This window comes from Tiliqua scincoides, chromosome 12 (genome assembly GCF_035046505.1).
Source record: "Tiliqua scincoides isolate rTilSci1 chromosome 12, rTilSci1.hap2, whole genome shotgun sequence".
NCBI lineage: Eukaryota > Metazoa > Chordata > Lepidosauria > Squamata > Scincidae > Tiliqua > Tiliqua scincoides.
Window position 1 is genome coordinate 16,589,231 of NC_089832.1, and position 6,000 is coordinate 16,595,230.

Below are 6,000 nucleotides of genomic sequence, written 5' to 3' on the forward strand. Positions count from 1 at the left end.
GCGCATAAAAAAAAGCTCTTGCGCACTGAAAAAAAGCTCTGCAAGGGGGTATCATCTGCGAAACAGGACGCGCATGTCTACAGCATCATCCTCTGTTTGAAGGAGCGGTTGAGCCACACGTCCCTCCCACCCCTTATTTTGTTTGCCAGCGGAGGTGGACAGTGCAAAATATTTAATTAATGCGCATGTGATCGAGCATTGCCGGCCGCACTGCTTTCCCCGACATTCAAGTTGTGGTGCCAATTTGTGTCCGCGTCGGCAGCTGAGCTGCTGGAATGGAAGTTAGTGGGCACATTCAGGACATAATTTTAAATGTCTTCACATCCAAGGTCGACCCCCCCCCCCAAATCCATTTGCAAAAGAGCCAGAAGCGCATGAAGTTCCTCACACGCTATCCTTTGCTGGTTTTATCTTTGTACGGTACTGTCAGCCCTTGGAAATCAATTAACTGAGAACAGAACAAGCAGATCTGGGCATGCCATTGTTCTGTTCTTGCTCTCCCTCTCTCCTTCCCCCTGCCTTGTGCCCACATGGCTGCCCACTGAAACAGAGATGTGGGAGGGTCCCATTTGTGTCACCTGCAGGGGTCAGATCCAGTGCTAAGAACATAAGAAGAGCCTTGCTGGATCAGGCCATAGTCCCATCTAGTCCAGCTTCCGGTATCTCACAGCGGCCCACCAAATGCCCCAGGGAGCACACCAGATAACAAGAGACCTGCAAGGCCTCCTGGGAATTGTAGTTTAAGAACATAAGAACAGCCCCACTGGATCAGGCCATAGGCCCATCTAGTCCAGCTTCCGGTATCTCACCAAGCACCTCACAGACCAATCCTGAGCTGCCTGGGGCACCCAGGCTCGGCAGCATCGAGAAGGGCTGCCACTGGATCCTGCGCGCCCCGGGATGGGAGGCGCCATGGGAGAAGGGAACTTTCATCCCCTTCCCTTGGGTAAGGTAAGCAGCCCCGCAATGGTAAAGGTACTCGTATAGGGCGTGGAGCCCTACAGGAGCGCTTTGGATCCTGTGGAGCAGAGCTCCGCGGACCCACCTCCCTCCCTCCATCCCCCGGCACGCCTCTAGCCCACCTCCTCCCTGCGTCACACCTCCTCCCCACCCTCTCTCCGCCCCCCACTGGCCTCCCCCTCCACAGCCTCCCCCCTCCCTAGAATACCTCCTCCCCGCCCTATCCCCGCCCCCACCTACTGTGCCGCAGCTCGGCACTTGGTTAGCAAGGGCGGGAGCCAGCACTTGGTTAGCAGCACTTGGTTAGCAAGGGCGGGAGCCTGGCAGTGAGGCTCGCAAACGTGCTAAGGAATACAAGGGACGCGGTCTGTGATTATTCTTATAATCAGCTTAAATGTAAATGATAAGTGCAGTGATGACTCACAACAGCGGTAGCTGATGCTGGTACAGTTTGTGCTAAGTTAATGAACACATACAGTAAGATAGGAAACCACTGTTGCTGTTTAAACCTCAATGGGTGGCCTCCAAATGGCTCAGGCCAAATGGCTACCAGATAAGAAAAACAAACAAGAGAGAACATTACAAACATGGATTCCCATCTCACATCCCTCTTCCCCATTGCTCCTTCATTGTTTCGCTTGTACTCTTCTTGGAGGATTTGTTCCTTACAGCAAAAACACGGACTATTTATTTATGAATTAATTATTTAAGAATTAATAATAATTCTAAGCAGCCTTTCTACCCCAATTAAGAGGTCTTTCAGGCTCTGTTGGGTGTGCCGGCTGGATCCAGCACCAGCAGGATGGCTCAGTCCTTCCCACCGGTGCTACTTACTCTCCAGGTGTCACAGAGTGCTTTATGGCACTTTTACAACACCCAAAGGCCATCACAGGTGTAGCGGCGTAACTCAGTGATTGGATTGTGCCGTTAGCGTACACATCAAGTACTACTTTAGCTGGAGCTGCTTGCCTGTTCCAAAGCTCGGAGGGAAACGCTTATTTTGTTTTGTTTTCTTTTTTCAAATCAAAGAGTATTCTCTACAGCAGTGTTTCTCAAAGTGTGGATCGGGACCCACTAGGTGGATCGTGAGCCCATTTCAGGTGGGTCCCATTCATTTCAATATTTTATTTTTAATATATGAGACTTGATGCTCCCATGGTATGTGACTGCATCTGGGGAAATGTTACAGACCTGTGCTTTTAACAAACTAGTATGTATTTTCTTTTAACAATAAAAGATAAAATAAGCAGATACCACTGCCCAAACGGCCCCTCCTGACCGAGGAGTTAAGTCAGATAGAGGGTAAAAGAGAAGATGTTTCAGACCTCATTGATAAATTGAAGATCAATAAGTCACCGGGCCCTGATGGCATCCACACAAGAGTTATTAAGGAATTCGAGAATGAAGTTGCTGATCTCTTGACTAAGATATGCAACTTGTCCCTCAAAACGGCCACGGTGCCAGAAGATTGGAGAATAGCAAATGTCATGCCTATCTTTAAAAAGGGAAAGAGGGGGGACCTGGGAAACTATAGGCCGGTCAGCCTAACATCTATACCAGGTAAGATGGTGGAATGCCTCATCAAAGATAGGATCTCAAAACACATAGATGAACAGGCCTTGCTGAGGGAGAATCAGCATGGCTTCAGTAAGGGTAAGTCTTGCCTCATGAACCTTATAGAATTTTTTGAAAAGGTCAATAGGCATGTGGATGCGGGAGAACCCGTAGACATTATATATCTGGACTTTCAGAAGGCGTTTGACACAGACCCTCACCAAAGGCTACTGAAAAAACTCCACAGTCAGGGAATTAGAGGACAGGTCCTCTCATGGATTGAGATCTGGTTGGAGGCCAGGAAACAGAGAGTGGGTGTCAATGGGCAATTTTCACAATGGAGGGAGGTGAAAAGCGGTGTGCCCCAAGGATCTGTCCTGGGACCGGTGCTTTTCAACCTCTTCATAAATGACCTGGAGACAGGGGTGAGCAGTGAGGTTTCAAAGTTTGCAGTTGACACCAAACTTTTCCGAGTGGTGAAGACCAGAAGTGATTGTGAGGAGCTCCAGAAGGATCTCTCCAGACTGGCAGAATGGGCAACAAAATGGCAGATGCGCTTCAATGTCAGTAAGTGTAAGGTCATGCACATTGGGGCAAAAAATCAAAACTTTAGATATAAGCTGATGGGTTCTGAGCTGTCTGTGACAGATCAGGAGAGAGATCTTGGGGTGGTGGTGGACAGGTCGATGAAAGTGTCGACCCAATGTGCGGTGGCAGTTAAGAAGGCCAATGATCATTAGGCTTGGGATCATTAGGAAAGGTACTGAGATCATAAGAAGGCTTGGGATCATTAGGAAAGGTATTGAGAACAAAACGGCTAATATTATAATGCCGTTGTAAATCTATAGTAAGGCCACACCTGGAGTATTGTGTCCAGTTCTGGTCGCCACATCTCAAAAAGACATAGTGGAAATGGAAAAGGTGCAAAAGAGGGCGACTAAGATGATTACGGGGCTGGGGCACCTTCCTAACGAGGAAAGGCTATGGCGTTTGGGCCTCTTCAGCCTAGAAAAGAGACGCCTGAGGGGGGACATGATTGAGACATACAAAATTATGCAGGGGATGGACAGAGTGGATAGGGAGATGCTCTTTACACTCTCACGTAATACCAGAACCAGGGGACATCCACTAAAATTGAGTGTTGGGAGAGTTAGAACAGACAAGAGAAAATATTTCTTTACACAGCGTGTGGTTGATCTGTGGAACTCCTTGCCACAGGATGTGGTGACGGCATCTGGCCTGGACGCCTTTTAAAAGGGTTTGGACAAGTTTCTGGAGGAAAAATCCATTACAGGGTACAAGCCATGATGTGTATGCGCAACCTCCTGATTTTAGAAATGGGCTATGTCAGAAGGCGAGATGCAAGGGAGGGTACCAGGATGAGGTCTCTTGTTATCTGGTGTGCTCCCTGGGGCATTTGGTGGGCCGCTGTGAAATACAGGAAGCTGGACTAGATGGGCCTGTGGCCTGATCCAGCGGGGCTGTTCTTATGTTCTTAACTACAATTCCCAGGAAGCCTTGCAGGTCTCTTGTTATCTGGTGTGCTCCCAGGGGCATTTGGTGGGCCGCTGTGAGATACAGGAAGCTGGACTAGATGGGCCTATGGCCTGATCCAGTGGGGCTGTTCTTATGTTCTAACAATGATAGTAAATGGAACTTAATCCAGGGTAAATGTGTGTAGGATTGCAGCCTAGGATTGTTAAAAATTTTCCTGCTTGATGATGTCAATTCCGGCCATGGCATCACTTCTGATGGGTCCTTACAGATTCTCATTCTAAAAAGTGGGTCCCGGTGCTAAATGTGTGATCTACAGAAAAGTCACCAGCCCTGCCCCATCCTGTGCTGGTCTCCAAGAAGCTCTTCATTCCAATAGGGAGTTGCTGAGTCAAAGATTTTGATACCTCAGATCCTTTTCGAAACTGACTTCAGTGTATTGACTGTTTTAATCGGTACACTTGGAAAAATGATGCTGTGTTATCATTGAGGAGTTAAATTGTTTGTCGAGGGCTGTCTCTGAATAATAGCTGAGGCTTATTTATAGATCTTGACTGCAGAGACAATTGTTTGATACTTGCACAATGGCTATGGTCATTATAACAGGTGGAGTTGCAAGTTGGGAGGGAGGAGGTCTTGTGTATTACAAGGACTGTTAGGGATACACTGTTCTTTCCCTATTGAATCCTAGTCTGTAAAGCTAAGTGTTTGCTCTAACAACAGGAGTGTTGATTTGTGCCTTTCCTATAGCCAGAGAGCTGCAAATAAGTATTTAGAATGGGTGTGATGACTACTGTGTCAGGACTTTCAGTGCTGTGCTTGCTGTCACAAGCTGGCCTAAAATGTTATGCAGGCACACCCAGCAACCTTGGGTAGCTACAACTCAATAGGAGTTCCACGCAGGGTAAACAAATGCAAGATGAGGTTGCTACTCCAGGGTAATCACACATACAGGTAAATTGGCAATGTTGGCAGATCTGCCAGCCTTCATCTGACGCCTGGAGAAAAATCCTGTGCTCTGGGGTGCACTCAGCATTCATTCTGTTCTTTGTTCTCTGGCTCTTGTGAGGTCTCCTCTTCCTCTGGGCTTCAATGGGGTGTGCCACCTTCCCCAACCTTTGATGGGTTTCTCAAATACAAAGATTCCCAACCATCTCTGAATCATTTGCTTCCATTGCCAAGACATGCACTCACCTTTATGGGCTGTGAACCAGCAATCTACCAAAAGCAATAATCAACCAGCAGCCAAAATGCTAACCAGGTCAGAGCCTATGAGAGGGGGAGTGCAGGGGGCAAATTGGATTCAAAGGGGGGGTCAAAAGGGTGGCCCAGGAGCCAAAGGAAGGGTCCCCCAAATTTCCTGGGATTTTACATTTTTCTGATCTCACCAGGGCCCATGAGAGGGGGTTGCAAGGGGTACATCGTATCTGGACCTGGGAGCCAAAGGAAGTCAGCTTTAAATTTCCTGGGATCTCAGAAAATACTGTGTGAAGGGGAGCATCCACATTTTGTGTAAGCCCGCCTAGTTTTATATGTCGTAATTCATAGAAATGATGATCCAATGGTTGTAGATGATCCAGTGGAGAAGGGGAGGGGTCCCAAAGAAACTTTGCACTCCCAAAAAAGTGCCCCAAAGAAGCTGTGTACCCCCCTGATAAAATTCCACTCAGAGGCCCCGCATGAGGTTTTTTACTTCAGCCACAATCCCTGGTTCTGTAGCCGGGCAAAAACAAACTCTCCTTACCATTCCTGGTTTTATAAAGCACATCAATGGTTGTCCTTTCACATTTTGCATGTGGAAAATTGTCAGGGAGATCACCCCATGCTCTGAAGTTGTTTACTGTGTTCCAACTCTCCTACTACACTGGGATATTCTTGTACCCCTGGGTATTGGGTAGAGTTTACCTACATATGGTAACCTCGGGAGCAGCTCAGATAAACAGTTGTGACTCAAAGGCCCTCTGAGTCATCGTTCCCCATTCTGCTTTGCAT